Below are 20066 nucleotides of genomic sequence, written 5' to 3'. Positions count from 1 at the left end.
TTTACATGCTGCATCATTAATTCACATTAGACAAAGTGCAAGACATACATATTCTCCCTTGCAACTTGCTTTTGGCCATCAGCCAAATATTTCCCACCTTAGAACATTTGGTTGTGCGGTTTATGTTCCTATCGCACCACCACAACGCTCTAAAATGGGTCCTCAAAGAAGGATGGGAATATATGTTGGATATGAAACATCTTCAATCATAAGATATATTGAACCCATGACAGGTGATGTTTTTACAGCACGTTTTGCTGATTTTCACTTTAATGAAACATTGTTCCCTAGATTAGGGGAAGAAATAAAAAATAAAGAAAATGATGTTTCATGGTGTGAACCTCAATTAATGTATCTTGATCCTCGAACAAAAGAATGTGAGACCGAAGTTCAAAAAATAATGCATATGCAAGAACTTGCGAATAAATCGCCTGATGCATTTACATATATGAAAAGAGTGACTAAATCATATATACCAGCAGCAAATGCTCCAGCTCGAATTGAAATTCCAAAAGTTGGCAATAATGTCACTCTTGAGTCTTTGCCACGCCAGAAATGTGGGAGACCAATTGGTTCCAAAGATAAAAATCCTCGGAAAAGAAAATCAGCTGATAATGAGGTAAAAGAAAGTGTTCAAGAAGAACCACAAATCAATACTCCTTCTGCAGAGGAGATTGATGATGTCAATACGGAATTTTCAATCAATTATGCACATTCAAAAATATTATGGAACCGAAATGAAATGAAAAATCTTGATGAGATATTTTCATATAATGTTGCATATGACATCATGAATGATGATGATGATCCAGAATCAAAATCTGTCATGGAATGTCAAAATATACATGATTGGGATCATTGAAAAGGAGCAATACGAGCTGAGTTTGAATCGCGAATAAAAGAAAAGTTTTCAGATCTATCATTCTCACACCTAAAAATGTGAAACCTGTGGGATATAGATGGGTTTTTGTGCGAAAAAGAAATGAGAAAAATGAAATTACAAGGTATAAAGCTAGACTTGTAGCTCAAGGTTTTTCTCAAAGACCAGGAATTGATTATGAGGAAACTTATTCTCCTGTCATGGATGCAATTACTTTTAGATACTTAATCAGTCTGGCAGTTTCTAAAAATTTAGAAATGCATATCATGGATGTTGTGACTGCTTATCTATATGGATCACTTGATAGTGATATATATATGAAGATACCTGAAGGATTTAAGGTATCAGAAGCAACCAATGCAAAACCCAAAGAAATGTACTCAATCAAGTTACAAAGGTCTTTATATGGGTTGAAACAATCGGGTTGCATGTGGTATAAACGATTAAGTGATTACTTGATAAGCAAAGGGTATACCAATAATCTTATTTGCCCATGTGTATTCATTAAGAAAACAACATCCGGATATGTGATCATAGCCGTTTATGTCGATGATCTTAACATCATAGGTACAAATAAAGAGATCCATGAAGCCATTCAACTTCTAAAGAAAGAATTTGAAATGAAAGATCTCGGAAAAACTAAGTATTGCCTTGGTTTGCAGATTGAGCATATGCCTAATGGTTTACTTGTACATCAAACAACTTATACGAAAAAGATTTTAAAACGTTTCAATATGGACAAGGCAAAACCATTAAGTACTCCTATGGTTGTTAGATCACTTAATGTTGACACTGATCCATTTCGTCCCTGTGAAGATCATGAAGATATCCTGGGACCAGAAGTACCATATCTGAGTACAATTGGAGCACTTATGTATCTTACAAATTGTACAAGACCTGACATTTCTTTTGCAGTTAATTTGTTGGCAAGGTTCAGCTCAGCTCCTACCAAAAGACACTGGAATGGGATCAAACACGTATTTCGATACCTTCGAGAAACTACTGATTTAGGATTATTTTATTCTAACAAATCAAAACAAGATTTGGTTGGTTATGTAGATGCAGGTTATTTATCTGATCCACATAAAGCTAAATCTTAAAATGGATATGTATTCCTAAATGGAGGTACCACAATATCATGGCGTTCTCAAAAACAAACACTTGTTGCAACATCATCAAATCATGCCGAAGTGATTGCATTACATGAAGCTACTCGGAAATGTTTTTGGTTGAGATCAATGACACAACTCATTACTGATTCTTGTGGACTAGAACGTGATAAAAGTCCAACAACTATCTATGAAGATAATGCAGCTTGCATAGCACAGATGAAAGAAGGGTATATCAAAAGTGACCGAACAAAACACATACCTCCTAGATTCTTCTCATATACTCAATATCTCATTAAGAACAACCAGATTGAAATGAGATATGTTCAATCCAGCAAAAACTCTGCTGATCTTTTCACCAAAGCACTCCCAACTGCTATTTTCAAAACACACGTTCACAATATTGGAATGAGACATATTCAAAAGATGTAAAAGATCAACGATGTCTACTTGAGGGGGAGACAACCCTATACTGCACTCTTTTTCCCTTAGCTAAAGTTTTTTCCCACTGGGTTTTCTTTAGCAAAGGTTTTTAACGAGGCAGTAACTTATAGTTGATCTTCAAAAACAAAATTTCTATCCAAGGGGGAGTGTTATGATAATTAAAATAATAATGCATATATGGATAGTCAAATTTGTACAAATTTTTAGTCAATTTTGTACCACTTGCATAGTATTTCTTAGTAGTATAAATACACCATGATGGTATGCTTGTAAACTTGCACCATTTCATAGAATTATATGAAACACATACTTATTCTCTCTTTACTAATATTTCATAAACAAATATAATTGTATTTGGTAGTTATAAGTTCAGAATTATAACATATTTTAATTTATTGAAGTATGTTTCTTTATTTTTGAATAATTGTCGGCCATCTACACAATATCATTAGGTTAGGCGTATAGTAACGAAAGTTTATAGCTGTTGTGATGTGTAAACTGTGTTGGATAGTGAAGAATATAAACAAGGAAGGTTGTGGAGCTCCATGAATCTTGCGAGGGCGATAGAATTCTAGCGACCACGAAGCAACAAAGTCGCAAACTGGAAGATTAAGCTCGCGTCGCGACATATGTTCGATGTGATGGTCGCGAACGCGAAAGAGAAAGCATGGAGAAGCACCTGATCGCACCACTACAAGAAAAGTATTAAATAAGGAAGACACTTTTGGTTTCGTAAGGGTAAGTGTTTGTGTTTCGTTTCGTAAACTAATTATGACTTTTAATGTGTAAACTTTGATGTCGTCGTAATACGTTTTATGTAATCGTTAGACTTGTATGTTTGATTCGGAGACAATTTTAATTTGATGTTATTGTTTGTGTTTGTGAAATACGTTATGAATGTACAACATATTTGTTTTTTTTAACGTGCCGTTTTTACGGCTTGTTAAAGCAGCTGAAATGAATCTGCGAAAACATGACAGTTCTTTCGGGACGAAATTTTGTCCCTAAAGGTGTCGTCCCAAAAACAATAATACAATATTCTATAAAATAATTTAATAAAAATAATTTTTTTAATATTAATTCTTTTGGGGTGACTTGTCGCCTCAAAAAAGTCATCCAGAAAGAAACTGGGCCCACATTCGGTTGGAAAATGTTGTTCGGAAAGAAAAGGGGACCCACAAAATGAAAGAAATGTCATCCGGAAAAAGTTGACCCAAAGGTCGTATATGTTGTCAGAGATGAAAGTTAAAGTAGGACCCACAATCGTCCCGAAAAAAAATGGTAGTCCGCCGAAAGCCTTTTCGCAAGGAAGTGTCTGGGATGACCTTTCGGGAACGAAATGTTGTTCGGAAAGGTAATCCGGGATGACATTTCGTGCCGAAAGGCTGGAAAATGTCGTCCCTGAAAATGCATTTTCTTGTAGTGCGCCCAGAATTGTGTTTGGACTAGGATTCCTCGTTTTAATCTGATTCGTCTTCGTTTATGCATTATACATAGACCCTATGTAACTCATACATTGTATGCACGAAATTATCAATAAAATATTACGAACATAATAGACTTGAGCTCAATTCAACCCCAAAAGTTAACTCAAGGGGATGAGGAACCCAAGTTATTATATATAGCTTAATATTTGGATCCTTAGTCGATGTGGGATGAGATGAGACAACTCAATACTCAACACGCCCCCTCACACAAGGCGCATATTACTGCGGGCGCGGTCCCAACATCATTCCTTAGCTCTGATACCATACATAAATAATAGATTTGAGCTCAATTCAACCCAAAAAGTTAACTGAAGGGGATGAGGAACCCAAGTTATTATATGTAGCTTAATATTTGAATCTTTAGCCGATGTGGGATGAAATGAGACAACTCAATACTCAACAAATACTTTATAGTTGATCCATGAAGTAAAGGAATCACATTGATTACATATAACCACATTATATCTTACTTCCAATTTAATTTTCGCGTTCGTATTTTCGTTTATTATTGTAGGTGAGTGATTTTGCTGAATCACTTATGCTGTTTGGGTCATATTTATCCTTACAATATGTGATTAATAACAAATTCATTTGTCTAGGTTAAGTGATAGAATATGAAGATCTAATTATAAAACACCAACAGATCTAAAACAAAACCATAACTACTTGATTAATCACCACAAAATATACAATCAATCAGTTCAATAGATCGTACAGAAACCACTACCACTATTGACTGCAATCCATAATCAAAGAAAGAAACTATAACATCAATGATAAGTCACCAGAATGATGAACAAATCAACAGAAAACAGGAAACCCTAGAAGTAGAGAGAAAACGATTGAGAATGACAGAATGGATGTGTGTGTGTTGAATAAAATAATCAGGATGATTATTTTATATATAATAAAATATGTGCTATTTGCACTTAGAACCCTTGAGTTGAGGAAACACAACTTCTGCCACAAATCTTTTAGAAAGCCTTTTATAACTTTGTAACTTTCTACTTTGACCACATAAATTAAATCTGGAATGCACATATACTGCTACTCTGCTACTGCAACACTGCTACTGCTACTGCATACTTCTACAAGATCTACACAGCAACATCAGCAACACCTTCACAACATGCTCAACCCAGAAATAAGAAAATACACTTCTAAACAGATTAACCAGAATCAGATTGCTATGAACATATATATTTTAACATCCCCCTCAATCTGATTTCTGGAAAAGATCCTTAAGTTTTAATTTACTACACAAGAAATTGTGTTGATTAACACACAACCCCTAGTAAAAATATCTGCTACTTGTTTTGAAGATTCAATGTCAATAATTTTAATTGCTCCAGAAATACACTTTTCTCTAACTATGTGTAAATCTATTTCAAAATGTTTATTACGTTCATGAAAAACTGGATTTGCAGCAATTAAAATAGCAGATCTATTGTCACAATATAACTTAACTGGTAACAAATTATTCAAACCCAAATCTGACAAAATGTTAATAATCCAAAGAATCTCACAAGTAACTGAGGCCATAGCTCTGTACTCAGATTCTGTGGATGATCTTGAAACAGTAGACTGTTGTTTACTTTTCCAAGATACAAGTGACCCACAAAAGAAAACACAAAACCCAAAAACTGACCTTCTTGTAGCCAAACACCTTCCCCAATCAGCATCTACATAAGCACATAAATCTATATTTTCTGACTTAGTAATTAAAACTCCTTTGCCTGGTGAAGCTTTAAGATATCTTAAAATTCTTAAAGCAATTTTTAAATGTGATTGTAAAGGTGCATGCATATATCTACTTAAACATTGTACAGAGTAAGATATATCACGTCTTGTAGTAGTTAAATAAATCAATTTTCCAATTAATTTTTGAAATTCAGTTATGTTTTTAAGTAAGGGATCAAATTCACATGGATCAGTGTAAATTTTAACATTAGATTCAAGTGGTGAAGCAACAGGTTTGCAAGTCAACAAACCAAACTCATTAATAAGCTCAAGTGCATATTTCCTTTGTGTCAAACAAACACCATCATCAACCTTCAGAACTTCTATTCCCAAAAAATACTTAAGTTCTCCTAAATCCTTAATTTTAAACTTAGATTGTAAGAAAACTTTAAATTTTCCAATCTCGTCATTATCATTACCTGTTATAACAATGTCATCAACATAAACAAGTAATGCAAGAAATAATTGACCAAACCTTTTCACAAACAAGGAATAATCAGAAATAGACTGCACAAAACCATGTTCTTTTAAAACTAAAGTTAACTTTTCATTCCATTGTCTTGGTGCTTGTTTTAAACCATATAAAGACTTTGTGAGTTTACAAACCTTTTTTTCTTCTTTTGAATAAAAACCAAGAGGTAAATCCATATAAACTTCCTCTACTAAATCACCATACAAAAAAGCATTATTCACATCTAATTGAAACAACTTCCAATCATTTTGAATAGCCAAAGAAATAAGACACCTAACAGTAACCATTTTTGCTACAGGAGAAAAGGTTTCATCAAAGTCAACCCCTTCTCTTTGACTATACCCTTTTGCAACTAATCTTGCTTTATACCTTTCAACTTCTCCATTTGATTTATATTTAATCTTATAAATCCACCTACATCCTATGGGTTTTCTACCCTCAGGAAGATCAGTGAGCTCCCAAGTATTGTTACTATGTAAAGCTTCAATCTCATCATTCATGGTTGCTACCCAATTGGGATCCAAAGCAGCTTGATGATAAAACTTAGGCTTAACATCCTTATTTAAACTAGAAATGAAATAGTAATTATCCTTATTTAAATAAGAATATTGACAACTTTATTTATTCCATACTTCACTTTACTATGAATCACATAATCATCTAATTTTTTAGGTAAGACAGACTGTCTATCAGACCCTCTAACACTAGCATATTGATCTCCAACTTGGTGTTGACTAAAAACATTTGGATTGCCCTCAGGGATTTGATGACTTGAATCATCAAGACCTGACTCACCATGAGAGCCATCAACATCTGCTGTGTGACTTGATCCAGAACCAAAGTCAGCACAAGCAGGAGTTGCAGTCCATGAGAGTGATCTTCAGAACATCTCCCTTCATCATTGGGACTTAAGGACTTTTGGGTGTGCAAAACATTTTCAGGATAAAAAAGATCAAAGAAATTCAACTGATTTACAGAACTATCAGCTGTATTTTTATTTTTATTAAGCATTTTGAAAGGAAAAATATCTTCATAAAACCTGACATCTCTAGAATAAAACATGGTTTTACTATCAAGAGACCACAATTTATAACCTTTCTTTTCATTAGAATACCCCATAAAAACACATTTTTCAGACCTTTGAGAAAACTTATCAACAACATTTAAAATCTTTGAAAAACATAAACACCCAAAAGCCCTAATCAATACCAAAAAGTTTTTCAAATGGAGATTTCCCTGCTAGCACCTTGGATGGTAATTTGTTAATCACATAAACAGCAGTAAGCACACATTCAGTCCACATATACAAATGAATCTCCCCCTGAAACATGAGGGATCTTGCAACATTTAAAAGATGTCTATGTTTTCTTTCTACAATTCCATTTTGTTGTGGTGTATATGAACAAGATGTTTGATGTAAAATACCATTTTTATCACAAAAACTTTTTATACTGGTATTCACAAACTCAGTACCATTGTCACTTCTTATAATCTTTATAACTTTATTAAACTAAGTTTTTATAAAACTATGAAACTTTTACACACATTCAAAAACATCCATTTTACTTTTTAGAAAATACACCCACACAGCCCTGCTATAATCATCTACAACAGTCAGAAAGTATTTGTAACCTTCTTTACTTGTAACTCTATAAGGTCCCCACACATCAAGATGAATTATATCACCAACACAACTAGTCTTATGATCACTTAAAGGAAAAGGTTCTCTTATTTGTTTTGCCTTATGGCGCACTTCACATGGAACATTTTCAAGAAACTCATTTAAATTCAATTTGTTGCTTAGAACTTTTAAAACTTGACTTGCAGGATGACCTAATCTAGTGTGCCAAGTTAGAGAAGTTTCAAAACCAAAGACAACATTATTTGACACAATAGATTCACCTTTATCAATATCAAACACATACAGACCACACTGCTCACTACCAGTCCCCTTTACAATCTTTGACACACAATCCTGAATACAACATTTATTGTCATCAAAAACTACTTGGTACTTACTATCTTTAGCAAGTCTACTAACAGATAACAAAGAAACACAATATTCAGGAACCACAAAAACATCATACAAAGTGATATTATTATTTAAGGTCATATTTCCAATTTTATCAATTCTGGCCTGTGTTCCATTTGGATGTGAAACAGTTAAATTTAACTTTGATATATCAACAACATCATGTAAACCACTTTCAGACACAGTCATATGGTGATTAGCACCAGAATCTATTATCCAACCTTGATTTTCATTTACTTGACTATGAAAATTAAAAAATTTGTTAAAATTTTTATTGAAAAATATATTACAGTTGTAGAATTTACCTGACATGTTAGACTGAATATCATGTTGTTCTGTGGATGAGTTACTCAAAAGAGACATCAGTTTGGTGATCTGTTCATTACTTAGAGACAAAGGCAGACTAGAACTAGCGCTACTATTATCTGAATTAAGACCAGATATAGAACTATTAGCATTAACAAATTTAGAAGCATTCTGATTAGTTGGCCTTTTATACCCAGAAGGATACCCAATTAATTCAAAACATCTATCAATGGTGTGGCCAATTTTATTACACTTTGTACATTTCAATGCAGGGGTTAGGACCTCTATTCCAATTGCCATTACCAAACCTATTACTGTTATAATTGTTGTTGCCAGTTCTAAAATTGTTGTTATTTACTCTAGGAGCCTGAGCAACAAAAGCAGACACATTCCCTTTACTTTCTTTACCACTAACCACACCTCTGTGTGATTCTTCCCTGGAAATAATGGCATAAGCACTTTTAACATCAGGGACAGGATCCCTAGATAAAATATTACTCCTAGTAGACATGTAGACATCATCAAGACCCATCAAAAACTGCATCAACTTAATCATTTTTGTATACTTAGCAAACTCAGGTGCAGCAGCACAAGTACATTCAGCCAATTTAACCATAGCATCATATTGTCTCCATAGAGAATTAAGAGTATGATAATATTCAGAAACAGAAGAACCATTTTGTTTAGTAGTAGCAATTTTTAAATGCAGATTAAACACAATTGAAGCATCAATTTTATCATAAGTTTTTTGTAACTCTTTCCAAACAACAGATGCAGAAGATGAAAAAATTTGTCCCACATATAACTCATCTGTCATGGATCCAAGAATCCATGACATGACCACAGAATTGCACCTTTCCCACTGCTTGGCCAAAACTTCATCATTTTCACTTTTTACAATAGTTCCATCAATAAATCCAATTTTATTTTTTGTTGCTAAAGCCAAAAGCATGGATCTGCTCCATACACTATAATTTTCCCTGCCTTTTAATTTTATTGAAATCAAAGGTGTACCAGCTGTGTCACTAGTATGTAAATACAATGGATCTCCAAAATCTAATGTATTAATCTTTGTGACTGATGTACTATCACCCATTTTAAAAAACTGCCTTTTTTAAATCTTCTTTATTTGAAAAAAACTATGAAGTTATACCAGCAATGACAAGCACATATAACACAAAAACAAATAACCACACAAAATCAAGTATACAAGTAATCACACACAATCAAATATAAATGCACAGAAGCCCTGCACAAAGAAAATAGCCAAATAATAACAAGTAAACACACAAAAGAAGATATCAAAGCACAGCAGCCCTGCACAATCAAAGTTAGCCACAATACAGCAGACAAAGACACTATAAGAAAAATTTTAAAAAACAAGAACAGAGTTATAAGGTCAAGAAGGCTTTCCTTCCAGACAACTCCAAACACTGCAAGATATCAAGGACTGAATCAGTTAGAGCCATGGTTTCACACCAATCGTATGTTGGCAGATCAAGGATAACTGATTCCCTATGATACTCACGAATAAGACTCAGATTAAGAGAAAGAGTGGATCTCACCTATAGGCCAATCAACTTAGTTCTCAAAGCCCTTCAAGAACCAAGAAGATTGCTACTGAATGAGTAGGTAAGAAAGACTTACAATGGGGTCGCCAACAGTAATTCCAAATCCTCACCTCAATCTGATACAGCGGAAGACTACTAGAACACGTCAAGAACAACAAACCCTTGCAGACACCAAACCCTAACCCTAATTTTATTAGATATTAGGGCTTCTTCAAATAACAGCTAGATCTACCACACGTAGTTCGAAATCAAACCCAAAAAACCATAATCGACTCTTGATTAGACAATCAAGAGGAAGAAATGAAAGAATCAGATGAAAACCCTAATTGATGGATATCATTGAAACAACACCAGAATCAGACGTACAGGTCTGATACCATGATAGAATATGAAGATCTAATTATAAAACACCAACAGATCTAAAACAAAACCATAACTACTTGATTAATCACCACAAAATATACAATCGAGCAGTTCAATAGATCGTACAGAAACCACTACCACTATTGACTGCAATCCATAATCAAAGAAAGAAACTATAACATCAATGATAAGTCACCAGAATGATGAACAAATCAACAGAAAACAGGAAACCCTAGAAGTAGAGAGAAAACAATTGAGAATGACAGAATGAATGTGTGTGTGTTGAATAAAATAATCAGGATGATTATTTTATATATAATAAATATGTGCTATTTGCACTTAGTACCCTTGAGTTGAGGAAACACAACTTCTGCTACAAATCATTTAGAAAGCCATTTATAACTTTGTAACTTTCTACTTTGATCACATAAATTAAATCTGGAATGCACATATACTGCTACTCTGCTACTGCAACACTGCTACTGCTACTGCATACTTCTACAAGATCTACACAGTAACACCTGCACAACATGCTCAACCCAGAAATAAGAAAGTACACTTCTAAACAGTTTAACCAGAATCAGATTGCTATGAACATATATATTTTAACATTAAGATATTCACGTTGATTGTTCAAATGATTTAAAAGTTTTTTATTAACTGTATTCAACATTAATTAAATCAGATTTTTTTCATTAATGTACTTTCATTGACTCTTGTTTTTTTATTTTTTATTTTGACGGTGTTTTGCCATTTGTATTGTGTTGGTTGGTTTCTTTCATCTTTAGATGAATGTCTCCTTCCGGTATTTATTTAAGTTCGTTGTTCGTCAACAATAAATAAAAGTTTATATGAATAATTGTAGTTGAACGAAAAGAGTAATGTATTGCATAATCGTTTATACATTTGTCACTACAAAATAGCAATAGTACAAAAGGTGCACACTAGGATCAATGTCATGAATTTGTGCCGTTTTGAAATTTTGTATTCTATAATCATTGATTAAATTAAATATATAATATATACTAGTTTTTAACCATTTTTTAACGGCCAAAATTATATTACCACACACTCTGCTAGACAGGAAAGGGGGCAACAAAAATAAATTATAACAACTTCGAGAGACACATATTTTTAGAAAGAAAAAAATTACGTCGTTGGTACCTGTGGTTTGTATACAATATCGTGACAATACCTAAACTTTTTTTTTTTGCGTAGTTGGAACCTAGGTTTTGTTTAACTTGTGTGGTTGGTACCCTTGGCTAACTGTAATTAAATTTTAATGGTTAACCCCTCACATATGTGTGAGGGTATTTTCATCATTTTTCCTATTTCTTTTTCGTCATTTTCCTATGGAGAAATAATCACTTCAAATTATTCCATAACCCTCGTGTAACAATATTATTCTGAAAATTCATTACTCAAAACAACATCCATCAATGTTTATCATCATCGAACAGTGACTTAAATTTCTTATGAACTTGAGAAAAGTGATTCATGATTTAGACACTTTCAAGCTACAATCTCTTCATGAAGGATATTTCAAATTCAATTCCTAACACTCGAAAATTATTATCATCGACTTAAAAAATCCATAACTTGCGAATTTAATCAATGAAAACTCGTTTGCCTTTTTATCACAAAACTTTGAATCACGAAGTGATCAGTCAAACGGATGAATTAGAACCTCAAAATTTGCAGAAATGTTCACCTAATGCTCATGAACAAATCTACAATTTTAGTTTTCGCGAAAACATTCTCGAATGTTCCTTGCACCAACGCAATTCGTTGTTTCGGTTAGTGATGAACACGATCTAAAACTTGATGAATTCGTAACTGTTATTTGATACTAATGAATGTCGAGAGTTCAGTAGATGATAAGGAACACATATTTGATCTCAGTTTGTGTTTGTAACCTCTAAATCATGAACGCCTAAATCGGTTCTACCTTGCGGTTATGAAGATGAATATAAAAGATGAACTTTTGATGACGTTTAATCTGTGATCTGATGTAGTACTAAAGTTGTTGTTGTGAAGTTTATGATTATTAGATGATGAAAAGGAAGCAGAAATCACAAATGGAATTGTTGAATTATTGAAATGTGATGAAGATGAACTGATGATCAATGATATGAGATAATGAAGTGTTGAAAGAATATGTTTTTCTGTTTTGTTATTTTTTATTTTGAATCTAAGATTAATAAAATGATGATATGTACAAGTGATTTGTAAATTTGTGTAATGAATTTGTATTTTGAATTTGATGGTGAAATTTTGATGTTTGATGTCCTGATTGTTGAAATCGGACTAATGAAAAATGGAATTAGGACGAATGAAAAATTTGATTGAATAAAAAAGAAATAGGAAAATAACGAAAATACCCTCATGCTTGGCACATGTGAGAGGTTAACCATTAAAATTTTACTGTAGTTAGTCAGAGGTACCAACCACGCAAGTTAAACAAAATTTAGGTACTAACTACGCAAAAAAAAAAATTTAGGTGTTATAATAATGTAAACAAAATACAGGTACTAAAGGAGTAATTTTTTCTTTTAGAAACATTAAATCACACATAGAATCAAAAATATCATGTTTATTAGGAAAATATACTCTTTTAATATCAAAAGTTACATAAAATTTTCAATATTTGATTAAGAAAAAATTATTTGGGTGGTCCTTGTATTTTACCGCAAATTTCACACGGAATCCCTATTTATTTTTCCCGACTTGGGTGGTCACTATGACTAGGGATGACAATTGATCGGATATGGATCGGGTGCACCCATATCCATATCCATATCCATATCCATATCCATTTAAGTTTTAAAATCCATATCCATATACATTTAAATATAATTCATCCATCCATATCCGTTGAATTAAGCGGGTTATCGGGTATCCGTTAGATGTTAACTTGTTATAAAAATATTTCTTTTATGAAATGCAGTCATCAAAATGTTTTTAACAAAGATGTGTAATGTATGTAAGATATATGAATTTAATATTATTCACATAGTTGCATTTTCACAATCTATATTTTCGATAACATTTTAATAGTTTATAGTGTACACATATAAGGATATATAAACATATATGCATATATTTAAGTAACTATGTATATTTTTATATGTATATATGTATTTCGGGTGGTAAATGAATATATTCATAGATGATAAATTGTCACATATACCCGATCCACTAATTTTTTACATCATCCATACTCATATCCATATTCATTTATCATCCGTTTATATCATCCATATCCATCTAAATGGATCGGATCGGGAGGATATTCAATGAATCGGACATCCATTGCCATACCTAACTGTGACTCACCATTGTTACGTGAGTGATCCCTATCATAACTCGGATTTTTTCCATGATTATATATATATATATATATTATGAGATTAATATTTACATGAATAAATGTTTCCAACATGTTAAGCAATCAAACTTGTTAATACTTGAGTAATTGAAACGGATTTTATGTAAACGTTTGACCACCCAGTTTATCCGATGATTCACGAACGTTATAACTTGTATATGACATGATAATATATATATATATATATATATATATATATATATATATATATATATATATATATATATATATATATATATATATATATATATATATATGGACATATATATATGGTTAACATGATGAAATGATAATTAAATATCTCATTATGTATATTAACAATAAACTATATATATAAAACAAGACAATTAACTTAAGGATTTCGAAACGATATATATATGTAACGATTATCGTTGTAACGATTATCGTTGTAACGACGTCTTAATAGCATTCCTGTGAGAACGTTCTCACAAATAAATATAATGAGAACGTGGGTATATATGTAATTTAAGCATCCTATTTTTTCATACATTAAATATTTAAATTAAATATTCAAATATGTAACAAACATTCTTCCATAATTACATTTGCAATTTGCAACAAACAACTTATATCCCTCGAAATTTAATGTTTCGTTCTCTGTATTTGATACTTTCGTGCTTTTCTTTTGAATTTAAGCTTACTCGAATACTGAATGCAGAATACTGTATGCAAATGAAAAGCATATTTACTGGATGCAAATAACAAGGATGATCGAATATTACATACATACCTACGCTCATAACAAATATACAGAAATAGGGATACATGCAGTAATCAAAGTTTATTTATTGCTTGTAAACTCATTTACAATTTCAACTAATAAGTTATGTGTCACCAACTGAAATAGGTTTTCTAATCTCTATATATAAAGCCAACGAATTTAAAATCAAATATAATCTGTTCGTCATTGAGATTGGATGCATTGAGACTTCGGGCTATGAATCGATGCGTTTGAGACTTCGAACTATGAGCCTCGATTAATTCGAGACTTCGGGCGATGTGCCAAGATGCATTTGAAACTTCGGGGCTTCGGGCTAGATAGATTTCCGACTAGGGCTATGAGCCAGGATGCATTTAAGACTTCGGGCTATGAACCTCGATACATTTGCGGCTTGGCCTTATGAGCAGGGATGCCTTTGAAATGTCGAGCTACGAGCGTTGATGCTTTTGAGACTCCCGGTTAGGCCCTGGATGCACATCGGCGTCTTGTAGACTACTAGTAAGCGGGAATGATAACAACGATATTGTTTTAAGAATGTTGTTTTCTTAGCATTGACCGACCATAAATTAAGACGGCACCACTAAATTGTTTTAAGGGATTGATGGTTTAAGAGAGATGAAGATTTAAATGTAAATGTGTAGATGTATATTGAGCCGGTTACTAAAATAGTGGAGAGAGATTAACGTGAATAAACGCAAATTTGTAGGAGAGTAAGTTTCCTAATGTACCCTTTCTAATTATTTTAAATCATTAAAACTCAAATAATTTTATATCCATTGATTTAATGCATCTATGGTTGAAAAATGTTCTCACAAAAATTAGGAAATGAGAACGTTCTCATATGAACGCTTTTCTATATATATATATATATATATATATATATATATATATATATATATATATATATATATATATATATATATATATATATATATATATATATCGTATTAAGATATATTAATATACTATGTTATCATGAAAATATAACAATTTAACACCACATTAGATATAATAACAATGGATTAATTGCATTAAACGAGATCGTTAACTTAAAGGTTTCAAAACAACGCATGCATGTAACGACTAACGATGATTTAACGACTCAATTAAAATGTATATATATGTAGTGTATTAAGATGTATTAATACACTTTTGAAAGACTTCAAAACATATATCAAAATACTTCTACTTAACAAAATTGGTTACAATTGCATTCCCATTCATTTTCATCAAGAATTCTACTCGTATTTTTTCGGTAATTGTACTCGTATAATACCCAGCTTCTAGATGTATATACTATTGGTATATACACATAAAAATCTGCTCCTTAGCATGAATTGTCCCGTTCTTATTGATTAAAAACGTTCCATATTAATTGATTTCGTTGCGAGGTTTTGACCTCTATATGAGACGTTTTTCAAAGACTGCATTCATTTTAAAACAAACCATAACCTTTATTTCATCAATAAAGGTTTAAAAAGCTTTACGTAGATTATCAAATAATGATAATCTAAAATATCCTGTTTACACACGACTATTACATAATGGTTTACAATACAAATATGTTACAACGAAATAAGTTTCTTGAATGCAGTTTTTACACAATATCATACAAGCATGGACTCCAAATCTTGTCCTTATTTAAGTATGCGACAGCGGAAGCTCTTAATAATCACCTGAGAATAAACATGCTTAAAACATCAACAAAAATGTTGGTGAGTTATATGTTTAACCTATATATATCAGATCGTAACAATAGACCACAAGATTTCATATTTTAATATACATCCCATACATAGAGATAAAAATCATTCATATGGTGAACACCTGGTAACCGACATTAACAAGATGCATATATAAGAATATCCCCATCATTCCAGGACACCCTTCGGATATGATATAAATTTCGAAGTACTAAAGCATCCGGTACTTTGGATGGGGTTTGTTAGGCCCAATAGATCTATCTTTAGGATTCGCGTCAATTAGGGTGTCTGTTCCCTAATTCTTAGATTACCAGACTTAATAAAAAAGGGCATATTCGATTTCAATAATTCAACCATAGAATGTAGTTTCATGTACTTGTGTCTATTTTGTAAATCATTTATAAAACCTGCATATATTCTCATCCCAAAAATATTAGATTTTAAAAGTGGGACTATAACTCACTTTCACAGATTTTTACTTCGTCGGGAAGTAAGACTTGGCCACTGGTCGATTCACGAACCTATCACAAATATGTACATATATATCAAAGTATGTTCAAAATATATTTACAACACTTTTAATACATTTTGATGTTTTAAGTTCATTAAGTCAGCTGTCCTCGTTAGTAACCTACAACTAGTTGTCCAAATTTAGATGTACAGAAAAAAATATATATATATATTATCTTGAATCAATCCACGGCCCAGTGTATACACGTCTCAGGCTAGATCACAACTCAAAGTATATATATTTTTGGAATCAACCTCAACCCTGTATAGCTAACTCTCACATTACTGCATATAGAGTGTCTATGGTTGTTCCAAATAATATACACATGGGTCGATATGATATGTCAAAACATTTGCATACGTGTCTATGGTATCCCAAGATTACATAATATATTAGAATACATGTATAATACAATATAAGTTAGCTAGGATATGATTAATATAGATTTGTTACCAATTTTCACGTTGCTACAACAAGAAAAATTATCCAATCTTGTTTTACCCATAACTTCTTCATTTTAAATCCGTTTTGAGTGAATCAAATTGCTATGGTTTTATATTGAACTATATTTTATGAATATAAATAGAAAAGTATAGGTTTATAGTCAAAAATATAAGTTACAAGTTGTTTTTGTAAAGGTAGTCATTTCAGTCGAAAGAACGACGTCTAGATGACCATTTTAGAAAAACATACTTTCACTTTGAGTTTAACCATGATTTTCGGATATAGTTTCATGTTCATAAGAAAAATCATTTTTCCAGAAGTATAGCTTTTAAATCAAAGTTCTTCTTAGCTGTTAATTATCCCAACCAAAACAGCCCCCGGTTTTACTACGACGGCGTATATCCAGTTTTATGGTGTTTATCGTGTTTCCGGGTTTTAAATCATTAAGTTAGCATATCATATAGATATAGAACATGTGTTTAGTTGATTTTAAAAGTCTAGTTAGAAGGATTAACTTTATTTGCGAACAAGTTTAGAATTAACTAAACTATGTTCTAGTGATTACAAGTTTATAACGTTGAATAAGACAGCTTTTTATGTATGAATCGAATGATGTTATGAACATCATTACTACCTCAAGTTTTCTGGATAAAGCTACTGGAAATGATAAAAATAGATCTAGCTTCAAAGGATCCTTGGATGGCTTGAAAGTTCTTGAAGCAGAATCATGACACGAAAAACAAGTTCAAGTAAGATTTCCACTCGAAATAAGATTGTTATAGTTATAGAAATTGAATCAAAGTTTGAATATGAGTATTACCTTGTATTAGAAAGATAGCTTACTGTAAATAAGAAAGATTTCTTGAGGTTGTATGATCACTCTACAAGATTGGAAGTAAGATAGCAAACTTGGAAGTATTCTTGATTTTATGAAACTAGAACTTGTAGAATTTATGAAGAACACTTAGAACTTGAAGATAGAACTTGAGAGAGATCAATTAGATGAAGAAAATTGAAGAATGAAAGTATTTGTAGGTGTTTTTGGTCGTTGGTATATGGATTAGATATAAAGGATGTGTAATTTTGTTTACATGTAAATAAGTCATGAATGATTACTCATATTTTTGTAATTTTATGAGATATTTCATGCTAGTTTCCAAATGATGGTTCCCACATGTGTTAGGTGACTCACATGGGCTGCTAAGAGCTGATCATTGGAGTGTATATACCAATAGTACATACATCTAAAAGCTGTGTATTGTACGAGTACGAATACGGGTGCATACGAGTAGATTTGTTGATGAAACTGAACGAGGATGTAATTGTAAGCATTTTTGTTAAGTAGAAGTATTTTGATAAGTGTATTGAAGTCTTTAAAAAGTGTATGAATACATATTAAAACACTACATGTATATACATTTTAACTGAGTCGTTAAGTCATCGTTAGTCGTTACATGTAAATGTTGTTTTGAAACCTTTAGGTTAACGATCTTGTTAAATGTTGTTAACCCAATGTTTATAATATCAAATGAGATTTTAAATTATTATATTATCATGATATTATGATGTACGAATATCTCTTAATATGATCTATATACATTAAATGTCGTTACAACGATAATCGTTACATATATGTCTCGTTTCAAAATCATTAAGTTAGTAGTCTTATTTTTACATATGTAGTTCATTGTTAATACACTTAATGAAATATTTACTTATCATTTAACATAATTAACCAAGTGTATCAATATCTTAATATGATTCATATGTACCTAGTAAGACGTTATAACGATAATCGTTATATATATCGTTTTCGAGTTTCTTAATTTAATAGTCTCAGTTTTATGTATATAACTCATTGTTAAAATATCTAATGAGATACATACTTATAATAAAATCATGTTAACTATATATATAACCATATATATGTCATCGTATAGTTTTTACAAGTTTTAACGTTCGTGAATCACCGGTCAACTTGGGTGGTCATTTGTCTATATGAAACCTATTCCAATTAATCAAGTCTTAATAAGTTTGATTGCTTAACATGTTGGAAACACTTAATCATGTAAATAACAATTTCATTTAATATATATATAAACATGGAAAAGTTCGGGTCACTACATAGCATCCCTAAATGATTAAGGAACATGTGGAACCAACCATTTGTCAACTAGCATGAATTATTTAGCAAGAAAACAAACTTAAGAATCTTTTATTTCTTTATAATAAGTAAAAACGTTTTTATGCATGCACACCATTTCTTCATCCCATTTTTTCATACTTACACTCCAAATTCTCTCCCAAAATACTCCTAACTTCATACTTAATCATCTCCAAGCATTTTCTCCATCTTTTAGCTTCAATTACAAGCTTTAATCATCATAAAAACAACCATTCAAGAACACTTCAAGAATCATTTCAAGTTTACTAGAGTACTTCCAAGCTTTCAAATCCATTCCAAGTAATCATCTAAGATCAAGAAACCTTTGTTATTTACAGTAAGTTATCTTTCTAATTCAAAGTAATATTCATATTCAAACTTTGATTCAATTTCTATAACTATAACTATCTTAATTCAAGTAGTAATCTTACTTGAACTTATTTTCGTGTCATGATTCTACTTCAAGAACTTCCAAGCCATCAAAGATCCTTTGAAGCTCAAGTTATTTCTCATCATTTCCAGTAGATTTACCTACTATACTTGAGGTAGTAACGATGTTCATAACATCCTTCGATTCATACTTATATAACTATCTTATTCGAAGAATATAAATTGTAAACAATAGAACATAGTTTAGTTAATTCTAAACTTGTTCGCAAACAAAGTTAATCCTTCTAACTTGACTTTTAAAAACAGCTTAACACATGTTT

The sequence above is a fragment of the Rutidosis leptorrhynchoides genome, chromosome 6 (assembly GCF_046630445.1).
Source record: "Rutidosis leptorrhynchoides isolate AG116_Rl617_1_P2 chromosome 6, CSIRO_AGI_Rlap_v1, whole genome shotgun sequence".
Classification (NCBI taxonomy): domain Eukaryota; kingdom Viridiplantae; phylum Streptophyta; class Magnoliopsida; order Asterales; family Asteraceae; genus Rutidosis; species Rutidosis leptorrhynchoides.
Note: the sequence above shows the minus strand (reverse complement) of the source record.